At 33.9% G+C, this 13,369-nt stretch overlaps 1 long non-coding RNA gene across 1 annotated transcript in view; it reads left to right on the top strand.

The window, feature by feature from the left end:
* The window catches only part of LOC125923682 (uncharacterized), a 1,073,698-nt gene extending 1,060,774 nt beyond the window's left edge, over positions 1 to 12,924 (top strand). The window contains exon 2 of the long non-coding RNA XR_007458132.1: positions 12,775 to 12,924. This is a non-coding gene — a long non-coding RNA (uncharacterized LOC125923682). The remainder of the gene's footprint in view (positions 1 to 12,774) is intronic.
* Positions 12,925 to 13,369: the final 445 nt, after the last annotated feature.

The raw sequence follows: 13,369 nt of genomic DNA, 5'->3' as shown, positions 1-13,369 counted from the left end.
TCACACTGCTGCCCTGAATGGGGCAAAATGACAAATTTTCTTTTCATATTTTAGAGTGAGAGTATAAGTGGGGGAGAGGGGCAGAGGGAGAAAGAGGGGCGCAGAGAGAGAATCTTAAGCAGGCTCCATACTCAGCACTTGGTACCAAACTGACCTAGAAAAAGCTGGATAGATATTTGATCTTGTGAGTATTTTCTCTTGTTCTGTATGATTAAGATGAAATACATCACATTTGCATAAACATAAACATATTCATATACAGGAACAATTTAGTTTATATTTGGACTTTAATAATATACTCAATCAACCTTTGCTGCCATAAAATCAATTATGAATTAATATTAATGTTTTTCTTAAATATTTTATATTAAGAGGAACATGGTTATTCCTCTTCTTTCAAGTTCAGTTTCTAGCATTGTTTCTTCTGAAGTTGAGGTCTATTAACTAACATAAAGATAGATGTAAGAGGTTCACAAGAGAGCCATCTTGTTTTGTCCTCAGAGGCTAAAATTTAATGTCTACTCTCATTATGGATATCACACCTAATCTACTTCCTAATGACTTTTTTTTTTTTTAACCAAGCTGTAATTATGTCCTCTGCATCAGTATCTAGTGATAAAAGGCCAGGTACAATTACCACACTGAGAGGGGGGAGCTGTGTACATTTTTAAGGTAATGTATTCCCCTTAATTTCTGCCCAAACACCCAGAAATTGATTGCTTCTGAGATATCTTAGTTTCAATGGAAATCCATAATTTTGAATGAACTTTGTATTCCCTCTGTGATTTATTACCTGCCTGTGGGATTTGAGGTTTTTTAGCCAGAGAGAATTTACAGAGATTTGTACAACTTTGTGTATCAATTTCTTTTTCATTTCAGTCAAAGCTTTAAGTAGTACAACTATTTCTAGGGTTATTTAAGATTATTTTTATTCTTCCAATTCTGAAAATCTCTAATTGTCTAGCCTGGTCTTTACATGTATACTTTAGGAATAGTATTCATTAAAATGGCATTTGAAAACAACAGCAGAAGAAAATACTTTATAGAAAAATCTTAAGTACTGAACAATAAAATAATTAGCCTGGATTGATTTACTTTGGTTTTAATTGTTATATATCATTCAAATTAAATGCTTTCTGTTTAATTATTCTAATCTGACTGAATTCAGGAAGAGAAAAAAAGAATTTAAGAAATCAAATGAATGGTAAAATCAACTTACTAAGCTTGATGTAGTTTAAAAAAGAATAAATAGAGGGACACCTGGGTGGCTCAGTTGGTTAAGTGTCTGACTCTTGGTTTCCACTCAGAGCATGATCTCACGGTTTGCGAGTTCGTGCCCCGCATCTGGCAGTGCAGAAACTGCTTGGAATTCTCTAGCTCTCCCTCCCCCCTCTCTTCCACTCCCCTGCTCATGCTCTGTCTGTCTCTCTCTCTCTCTCTCTTTCTCTCAAAATAAATAAATAAACTAAAAAAATAATAATATAATTTAATCATAATCAGTGGAATTTGATAATAAATAGATATTGACAAGCTCTCAAATTCATAGAATCCAACTACAAAACAAAAGCTACACTCCTCTCTTCACTGTTTTGGCTAAGGTACTTTTTTGAGTAGGCTGAAGCACCATCAATAAAACAAGTTTAATCTCTCTACTTAGATCTAATCATTCCCTTCTTTGTAAATTAGACTTCTGAAGAGGTCTCTATGTGGGCTATAGAAAATGCTTTTATATCTTTGTGTGTGTGCTTCTTGTTAGGTGTGCATTTCTAGAAGTCACCTTGTATTTTTAGGAGTTGTATAAGTACCTTGAATGCAGGTGAATCAAAGAACTTCTCCCAGTAACAAGAATTATATATATCTTTGGGAATCACCCTATTAAATATTTGATAATTCTAATCATTATAAAGTGTTGTTATAACGAGCTGAATTGTCTCTCCCTGTAGGATTTACTTAGAGACCTTGTTTTTGTTATTATTTTTGTTTTCTTGAGACAATACACAAAACCCTAAACTCATTGGACATGGGTTATTTCATACGCAATTATTGAGGCAGTCAATGATATTTCCCTACCCTATATCCCTCTTCTACATGTTAAGTAAGTATCTCATCCCCAGTTATCCCAAACTGAAATCATGGGGCATGGTTTTAATAATTTTATAGAACCTCTTGGTTTTTCTCCATTAAAAGAAATTATGTAGGTCCAGATTACTTGGAAAAATGGTTCTCAAAAGTGACATACTATGTGTTTGAACACATAAAGCCAGACCCCTGTAGTTCTAGAAACTTTATTTCCTAAAGGGAATGATCTGCTAGTTACATGTTTACATGTAAAATCTGACTGTATACTTCTTTAGTTACGGCAACACTGGGGAAGAAAAGCTATCTTCCACGTGAAGTTAACAGGTGCTGTACGCATACACAACACATATACATAATTTGTTCTTTGATCAGATTAGCTTGGAAAACTTCCGGTTAACTCAAGTGCTGGCAAATTTAAATCTAAAAGGCTTTTAAATAGTAGAACACATCAGTAATTTTAACGTGCTACTGTGCCTGATGACTCCCTTAGGGATGAACATGGCGTAGTGTTTCCCAAACATTTTTGACACCAAATCCCTTTTAACAGCGTGTCTTGCAGTGCATATTTTGAATTAGAATATTGTTACTCTTTGGAGCATGAAAAATTATAGGAGGTACACAGCCATCTGAAAGGTGAAACTGAAGTTAGTCATGCAACACAAATCTGACTAATTATCATGGAAGATTCCTATTTTTTAGTCCTAAATGCTGAACTGAATAGTAGAAGTCTAGGATTTGTCAACAGAGTATGGTATTGGGCAGTTGGTTCTTGGAAAATGAGTCAAAAGATGGCATTCTCCAAGTGCAGACAAGTTAAGAGCTAGAGGTGACTTTAATTCTCCAAGGGGAAACTTTGGCTCTGTACTTACAAAGCGCTATGAACTCATTCAGGATAGAAAGCTCCTTTTTCTTTTGGGACAACCTGTAAACTGAGGCAGAGTTTGGGCCTTGGCTGAAATCTTGTGAGTGAACCTGTTTCTATATTTCTTGAAGTCTCTGATAATTTCTCTTGTGTTTTCTCTTAGTGTTCAGTACAATCTCTGAAAATTCCAACCAGGCTCAATTTTGTAAGGCACATGCAAAATAGTTTTGTCTTTGCTAGTACTGGAGGAGAGCAATGCACACTAGCATTCAACTTTATGATGGACACCATATTAAGCGGCTGAATTCTGACAAAAAGGCAAAATGTACTGACAGGTTTATAAGGTCTGTTTTATCAGATGCCCTTCCCCATGTGGAGACCCTCATTTGTTACTAGCTGCTAAAATCTGAAAGATTCTGCACGCATTAGTGGAAATGATTTTCTTACAAACTGTTAGTTCAGTCATGCATTATTTATCCCCCCCCCCTTTTTTTGTCTGAGGGAGCCACATTACCTATTGATTTGCCTTGAGCTGATAATTAAAGAAAACAACAAATCTTTCTTTTTATTCTATTTTCTTTACCTCTGTTTGCTATTTAGTTATCTTTACCTTTGGAACCCAAACCAAGAATTTATATTGATTGCTTTTAAATGCAATTTTAAGGATTTAGGCCAATCTTCTAATCTTTCTCCTTATTATTTCACCCAGCTTCTCTCCTCCAGTATAATGTTTTACATCCACAATTTTATCTGCAAATGTGATAAGTATCCTAATTCTTTATTCAAAGAATAAAATGTAACAGACTAGGATCAATCTAAGTGTCACAAGCACTTTATTTTCTCCTTAATTACATTAATATCTAGCCTGTTTCTTGGTATATCCCTAAGGATATCTTGAGATACCTTGTCAAATATCTCATCAATTGCAGATACACAAGGGAAACAAGAGCAAGCCACACATTTACTAATTGGGTAATATTTCTTAAAAATATTAAGATAATTTAAATGTTATAGTACTATTATCTTTTGCTTCTTAACAATTTTTTGGTGGAGCTCAGAAAAAAAAATAATCCAATAGTTATTGGCTTTCAGACCTTATCAAAATTATTTAAATATCCTGGGCTTCAGTTTCTTCATTTTTAAGTAAGGGATCAATCAAAATTATATATTTAACATATCTGGCAAAATCCCGGAACTCAGATTTTCAGCAAAGATAGGTTTTCTTACCAAAGTCACTATAATTACCTTGATAATATAAAGTATCTTTCTTAAAGATGTGCTGCTTTCCTGACTATTAAAGGACATCAATGTAAATTCTAAGTATTATATGAACAGAGATTAAAGTGAAATAGATACATTTATCAACTGATCAGTAGAAATCTGCACTTTGAATTTAGAAGTATAACACAGAGTAACATTCAAAATAATGTTATACAGTTAAAAAGAATTGAATGCCTACCATATATTCCACCCTCCATTAATATAGGGGACAGGGGAAAAAAAGATTCAAATCTAAGATTTAAAGTATGGCCCTTTTTAAAAAGTACACCACAATCTAGTAAAGAAAACTTATCGAAAGCAAATAATTACAACTCAGTAAGCTGAGTTCTTCAAAAGTAGGTCGTGCAGAGAATTTGAGGAGTAAAAAAAAAAAATGGCTCAGTTAACTGTCCCCAAAATACTCAGAGAATTCAGAGAAGAGGCATTTTTGCTGTTTTATATAGCAAGTGGAAGTTTTAAAGGGAATAACATTTCTTGCTTAGGAAATGGTGAAGGGTTTAGTGTGGCTATAACATATGGCTGAGTTGGACTCTCCAAAAAATTAAGCTCAATATGTTTTTGTGAACTTTATATATATATATGTTTACAACTTTAAGGCTTTTTTCTATAGGTGCCCTTGATTTAGGGAAAAAATACACAGTCAAGAAGCATTTAGGAGAAATAATGACACAAACTTTGGTACTAATTATTTTTGAACAATGAAAGAAGATCAGTGTGAATTTAAATTTCTGGTGACTAAACAGATAATAGTAAAATAGAGTTATGAAATGATGCAAGAGTAGCAAATTGGAGGTATATGTGGAGCTTGAGCTATTCAAGAAAATAACAAATTGTCCAATATTCAGCAGCCATGTGTCAATGAAGCCCCTGTGCTCATAAGAGACTATAGCTATAGATACAAATTTTATATACCATTTGCATCACTTGTCATTTTATTTTGATTATATAAGTCATATATATTCATTATGGAAAACATAAAATGTATGCAATAAAAAATAAAAGTTCCTCCTAATCCTACCATCTGTTAATAATTACAGGGATAATTTAGGCTTATGTCCTCCCAAAATTGGAGTTATAATGCTTATTCTTTCTTCACTTTATATGATAAGCATATTTCCATGCCCTTACATATTAATTTAAAAATAGTTAAATGGGGTTGCCTGGGTGGTGAGTCAGCTGAGCGTTTGACTCTTGATTTCGGCTCAGGTCTCAGGTATGGGATCACGCCCTGTGTCAGTCTCTGAGCTGAGCATGGAGTCTGCTTGGGATTTTCTCTCTCTCTCTCTCTCTCTCTCTCTGCCTCTCCCCCACTCACTCTCTGTCTCTAAATAACTACACAAACATTTAAAAAATGAAATAAAAACAATTAAATGCTATATTGTATTATATAGACAGATCTTAGAATTATTTAATTCCATACTACTAGATATTTTAGGCATTTCATTTGTTACAGTAAAATATTGTTGTTTTTACTGTCTTTTTCGTAAATATCTGCACACATTTATGATTTTCCCCTATTAACTACATTTCTAGCAGTGAAGTTAATTTAACAAAATATATAAAAATTTAAGGAGAAAAACGGAGAGTTTTCAATTGCCCTCCATAAAGTTGGTCCCATTTTGCATTTACTTTCCCAAGCAGTAAGACCCATTTCAGTGGATTTAATTGTAACTGTAAAGTTGAATTTCATGTTTCCTAATTGACTCTATCTTTGAAAACAAGATGCTTGTGACTGATCCTGAAAAGGGAACGCATGGCCATGTAGTAATAGCCTCTATTTTTATAATTATGTTAACACTAAAAACAGATTTCTCTTAGAAAACCCTTTTGAGTCAAGAAAAATGTTGCTATGGCTTGGAGCTACTAACCCAAATCGGGGATATTTCCTGGTTTACCACGTGGGTGTGAGTCAGTGAGAAAGTGAGAGATACAAAGATGGCATACACACATATAAAAAATACCACTTATCAGGACACTGTTATTTTAAAGATAAAAGGACAGACATGCGAAATATAATAATGTTAATAATTTCATTATTCTTAACTTTATTTTTCAAAGAAACTCCACAAATTGTTGAGTAGGCAAAGCTGAAAAGATGGTAAGTTTTTAAATAGAAGAATTTTCATAATAATACCTGAATATAATAGATTAGTAAACAAATGTTAAACGTGATATTCGAATTTCAAGAGAGTTTAGAAATTTTATACTAAGCAACTACTAATACAAAATTTTGTGCCTTGAGTGAATTTATTCCCTTATCACATTGAATTTTATACTGTGTCTGACTTTAATAAATGTACTTATTTTTTTGAATGTTTGTAATTGTGATATCTAAATTTAAGGGAAGGACTGATGTAACTCTCCTGTATTTGCAATGGGTATTTATCTTGAATTACAGGATTGCAAATATTTTGTTATCAGGCTGCTGGATGACTCAAGCCCTAGGGAGATGCTGGCCATTTGTACAAATTAGAGAAATTATTACCAGAAATAATAAAAAGGGTATGTACATGATGTAAGACTGTGTTGTCATTGATTCATTTCTCTTGAGACTTTTAATTTGTTAAGAAATTGTGAGGTTTTCTTTGTTGTTTTTTTTTTTAAAGATTCCAGTTCATTTTTTAATCAGAATTAATGCCTTATCTGTTTTCATTCAATGTATCAAAGTAAACACTGAGCAAGAAACTTTATGGCAAAACAGTTTATTTATTTTTATTACCTTTATGTGATTTTATTTTTAACTTACATCCCCAAAGTTAAAGAGAAATCTAACTGGACCACTTAGTACTAATGAAAAGATTTAAAAACAATATAAAGGTTTAATAAAGTAGTTACGATAGAAAGAGTCACAGTCTAAGTACATATCATTTATTGGGCACTCTGTGGCATTTAGAAGCTAAGCCACATATATACCAAAGTCACATAGTTAATAGTGAAACTGAGGCTTGGATTTTGAGTTTTTCTTACCTCAAAGCCCATGCAACAGCCATGAAGTGAGAGTAGGATTAACTAACTGGTAACTGAAGGACTGGACTGGGAACTATGTTGATCCCAAATGAAAGGCTTGGGACTGCCAGGAACCAAGCATCTCCCCAAGGCATCCAGCCCCTCACCATGTTAAAAGAAAGCCAGAAAGCGTCAGAGAATCAGTCCAAGTAATCAGAATACTTTCTTACAGAATTTCTTACTTAGTTTAGCTTTCTGATCTACCTTTTACTTCACTGCCAATTTCTATCCAAATTGATCTGCCTTCCACCCCTGCTTTTGTACCTGACTCATACTTTCATTTGCCCCCATCAGCTATATTCTGTACACCTGCCCTTATCTCTGGAATATCTTGAGTTACCTGGACTATAATACTGAGTCCTAGTGCTGTTCCCAGAGTTCAGGAGTTTGGATTATTTTATAATACCTCTATTTTTTTTTTAAATGAAGAATCTCCTGTAAATGAGAATTTACCTCTTGCTGCTTTCCCATGTAGAGACTCTCTTCTCCTAGGCATTGTTAATTAAAACAGGGATCCCGGGGTTAGGAGTGGCAATAAAACAACTGAGAATCCTTCTTCTGAATTCTGATCAGCAACAGAATGAGTTCCTTTTAGAATTATCACTTAACTTTTCAATTACCCCACAGAATTTTACATTTGTTTTGTCAGAAATCAAAGAATTGGGTGAAAGTAAAATCAGTAAATATCTCTATGGTGATTAATGAAGGGGAAACATAATATAGTCTGAAAATCAAAAGACCTAGTTTTTGGTCTTACTACAGAGCAATCTTAATTCAGACACTCAACTTATGTAAGTTGTTAATGTCATTTGAGAAATAAAGGAAGTAAGTGATCCCTAAAGTATTTAACAGTCATAATAGTGTATAACAATATGATTCCAACGAGCAAAAGGGGAATCTAAAGATTACAAGTATACAGGAGTGGGCTTATTAACCAGGCCTCTAGTGAAGTAAGTGCACCAATTTAATATAACAAGATGGTATACTTATAACTAGATCAATGTTATTTCATTTACCCCTGAAGTTTCAACTTGACATTATGAAATTGTTTTTGTAGTCCTAATAACTTAGCCTAGAAAATATTAAGAAATGTTAGCAAGGTTCTCTTAATGCTCTTGGTGGAAAAATCTATGAATAGAAAATGTTTTAAGGAGTCTCAGACTTGAGTCCCAAGCACAGTTGATCACACATGATCTCATTTATGAGTTTAAGCAGTTTAAGATGGACCTTTTATTGATTAGAAGCATAAATTTGATTATGCAAATTTAACTCTTTTTTATAAAAACAAAATTATCATAAAATATAAATGTAAATGACAAACTACAGTATGTTTTAGAATATATACCGCAAATAATTTAACAAAAAATAAACACTGAACATATATATGAAATGCTAGTTCATAAAATATCTGGTTCACAAAATACCTTCAATTCATTACCAACTGAAAAAATGAAAATTTTAAATAAAAATATACGATATTTTCTCAGTTTGGAAAATTTTTAAAACCCTGGTAATATTAGGCCTTAGTAAGGATGTGAGAATACTCATATTTTCATATCCTGTTGGAAGTAATGTAACTAGATACCACTTTTCTGGTAGACATTTTGATATGTATTATTCTGCCTGAATTGGCATTGTATCTGAATTAGGAATTTCACTTCTAGAACACTATGCTAAATTTATATTTTTTTGCTACAGTATTAGCTATCATCTGGAAAATTTGGGGAAAGAAAACAGCTAAAAATATGGGTTAGTTAACTATTTGTGATATATTAGAATACTAGGAACATAGAAAAAAAGCCTGATGATACAGTTTTATATTTATTGATATTAAATATTATGAAATATTGTTAAATAAAAAGCAAGTTTATTATTATACATCATTGTTATTACTACTAGTATTTTTTATTTTTTAATTTTTTAAATTTTTTTTTAAATTTTTTTTTAATGTTTATTTATTTTTGAGACAGAGAGAGACAGAGCATGAACGGGGGAGGGTCAGAGAGAGAGGGAGACACAGAATCTGAAACAGGCTCCAGGCTCTGAGCTGTCAGCACAGAGCCCGACGTGGGGCTTGAACTCACGGACCGCAAGATCATGACCTGAGCCCAAGTCGGATGCTTAACAGACTGAGCCACCCAGGCGCCCCACTACTAGTATTTTTTAAATTTATTTTAATGTTTACTTTTGAGAGAGAAAGAGAGAAAGAGAGACAAAGCATGAGTGGGGGAGGGGCAGAGAGAGAGAGAGAGAGAGAGAGAGAGAGAGACTGAATCTGAAACAGACAGGCTCCAGGCTCCGTGCTGTCAGCACAGAACCTGACACGGGGCTCAAACTCAGGAATCATGAGATCATGACCTGAGCCAAAATCAAGAGTCATACACTTAAGGCATCCCACAACGTTGTAAGATTTTAAATCAAAGGACTCTGCTAAATCATGTCTGGATTTCTGAAACTGAGATAATTAAATGTGTTGTTCTAAGCTGCTAACTTCGTGCTAATTTGTTACACTGAAATAGATATAAATGCATTTGTGAAATAAATTAATATGTCCAAGTTTCCCATCTGTAAAGTAAGAAAAAATAAAAATAATTACATTATGGACTTTGGTCAGGATTAAATAAAACACCTGAATGACTGTCATGCAGTAAGTGCTCAATAAATATTTGTCATTATAATGGGGTGGATAAAATTTTTTCTGTACTTGATTTCTATCTGAAATGTCTAGAGCTGTCATCTCAGGGGAATGGAGATGAAGTCAAAAGTAGAATAATAGGCATCACACTCCCTGATTCCAAACTATTTCACAAAGCTCTGGTAATCAAAACAACATAGTACTGGCACAAAAACAGATACATAGATCAACTGAACAAAATAGAGATTCTAGAAATAAACCCACCTGTATACGGTCAATTAATTTATGACAAAGGAGCCAAGAATATATAATGGGGAGGGAACAGTCCCTTCAATAAATGGTGATGGGAAAACTGCACAGCCACATGCAAAAGAATGAAACTGGACCACTATCTTATACAACACTCAAAAATTAACACAAAATGGATTAAAGTCTTGAATGTAATATCTTAAACAATGAAATAGTAGAAGAAAACATAGTCCATAACTTCCTTGACATCAGTCTTGGTGATGAATGTTTTTGGATCTGACACCAAAAGCAAAGGCAACTAAAGCAAACATCAACAAGTAGGACTACATCAAACTAAAAACCTTCTGCACAGTGAAGGAAACCATCAGCAAAATGAAAAGGTGACCTACTAAATGAGAGAACATATTTGCAAATCATATATCCCATAAGAAGTTAATATCCAAAATATATAAAGAGCTTACACAGCTTAAAAACAAACAAACAAACAAATAAAAACAGCCCTATTAAAAAATGAGCAGAATACTTGAAGAGACATTTTTCCCAAAAAGACGTACAGATGGTTGACAGACACATAAAAACATGTTTACCATCATTAATCATTACAGAAATGCAAATCAAAACCATAAAGAAACATCACTTCATACCTGTCAGATTAGCTATGCTCTGAACTACATGAACCTCAGGAATCCACCTCATCTCACCAAACCTCAATAATCAATGGGAGCAACTATATTGCCTTGCAGGTAGAACTGAATCGAATAAACTATGTAAGCACTTAGCGCAGTTTCTAATTCAGAACTAGCACTCAATAAAGAGCAGCAAATCTTCCCTTGCTTTCTTGAATATCTTTGACAAAAAAAGGTTTTGTAATTCTGGAGCTCACAGCTTTCAAAAATATCCAATGGAGAAGTGGGACCATATTATTATGTATCTTTCATTATGGACTTAGAGCTGAAGTACCCTCTTGTCCTTTCTCGTTGGCCTTCTATTTTTTGCACCTAGCACACATCTTTCCCCTATAAGACAGGGCCTCTTTGGGTCAGTTTGTCACCATCCAATATGATGTCAACTCATCTTAGTTGCAGGTGGCTTTCTGTATAGCCAATCTTAGTGACTTAAAGTAAATAGACAAACACAGTAAGTCCCAGTTTGAAGACTACACATTAGTTCTGTGGTTTACCCTGGTGTGACAACAAAAACATTGCCTTTGGGCTTAAGATTTCACATCTATAAAAATGGATTATATCCATCTCAAAGAATTTTGGAGAGAACTAAATTATATAAAATGCTATGCTCATAAAAGAGTTGTTCAATGAATGACATCGGTTGCTTAGTTGTTAATGTCAATATTATTATCATGATTGCCATTATTTTTATAGCCACAGAACTTAAAAAGGCCCAGAACAATGTTTGCATGTGACTGAATGAATGTATGTAGTCTTACTGCTGCTCAAGTAGTGTCATCTGGATCTCTGAGGGCGAGCAATATTTTCTACTAGAAACATGAATTTCTATATTGGTAGCATTCATAGAACATATGGATGGTTTCAAATGGCATCTACTTGTAGCTTCTGATGACAATGCAACTCAGCCATGTAGCTGAGTGTAGTGGTGAGCCCTTAAAAATGCAGCTGGTTTGGCCTCTTTAAATAAAAAAAGGCAAGAAAAAAGTGGAAAACAGATTTATTTATAAACCTTCCTACACAGACACAAGGTGCAGTTTTGTTTTTGTGACACACCAGCAACTCTTTAAATATTTATTGTCAACCTGGGAATTCATGTGTAGACTGAAGGCATATTTAGGCCTTTAATATGCCATCTCAGCAGAGCCTGCTTAAGGCTGCCCATCTGGAAGATGAAACTTTAGAACCAATTTTAAAATATTTTTTTATGGACATACAAAACTGTTTCTAGCTGATTTTTACCATGACATATGAAAGCAAACCTGGGGCTTTTTATTTGAGAGTTAACATTTAAACCAGAAAGACAATTTATTTCCAGAACACCTGTAGCAAACTCCTGTATAGTGAAGCCTAATTTAAATTCAGTTCTATAAAGCCAACTGGAGAACAATGTATGAATAAAAGTGGAGAGATATATTTTCTTATTTTGACACCAAAAGCAGTAAAAAAGTATAGTTAAAATTTTATTCTCATTTCTTCTCTTTAGACTTAATGGATTGGTTTAATGTGTTGAGTCTCTGCCAATTGAGAAAAATTGCTCAGAATTTTACCAAATACATTTCCAAATGAATGAGACAATATTACATTTCTCTTTGAATTACTGTTTTACCAATTTTTAAAATTCTTTAAAAAAAAAGTTAAATGCTTATTATAGAATCTCAAATGCCATAGGACTCATCAGAACTCGTATATTCCTTTTAGTCTTTCACAAACACATCTCCTGTAATTTGAAGGGTTAGTCTTCCTTCCCTCCCCTATCCCTTCCTTCTCTAACTCCAATCATCTCCTTCCTCACCCCCTTCCTTCTTTCCTACTTCCTTTCCTCTTCTTTCTTGGATTTTTATTAGCTAGTAATATTGATGTGAAAGTGTGAACAATGTCTAAATATTTAACCCCCTTTCCTCCCTCAATAGTTCAAATTATATTCTTCCAGGGGCGCCTGGGTGGCTCAGTCGGTTAAACGTCAGACTTCAGCTCAGGTCACGATCTCGTGGTCCATGAGTTCGAGCCCCGCATCGGGCTCTGGGCTGATGGCTCAGAGCCTGGAGCCTGCTTCCCATTCTGTGTCTCCCTCTCTCTCTGTCCCTCCCCCATTCATATTCTGTCTCTCTCTGTCTCAAAAATAAATAAACGTTAAAAAAATTAAAAAAAAATTATATTCTTCCAGAAGCTATGTTTAAATAATTTTTCTATAAAATTTTCCAAAAATGTTGTACAATATTTAATATGAGGTTAAGAGACATTTATGGAAGGTGGGGGAAGAGGAGAGGAAAAAAGAATGAGAGTAGAAGCAAGAACAAGAACTAGACTGAGACAGAAAGATAGAGACAGGGAGGGAGAAATAGACAGAGACTGAGAGAGAGATCATAAAAGTTCCAATAGGGACATTTAGGTCACTGACAAAATCCCAACCACATCTCAGAGCACAATCACAACGTTTAAGTGGCCACCACCACCTTTATACTAATGAACAAAATTAGTCCCACTAAAATGATTTTCAATAATCTGAATTTTTAAAAAGCAGTTTGACTTGCTTCAAAATCATCTTTTCAAGAATTGAGAAGAAACATGTGA

The sequence above is a fragment of the Panthera uncia genome, chromosome B1 (assembly GCF_023721935.1).
Source record: "Panthera uncia isolate 11264 chromosome B1, Puncia_PCG_1.0, whole genome shotgun sequence".
In the NCBI taxonomy this organism is placed as follows: Eukaryota; Metazoa; Chordata; class Mammalia; order Carnivora; family Felidae; genus Panthera; species Panthera uncia.
This window is presented reverse-complemented; position numbering and strand designations above follow the sequence as displayed.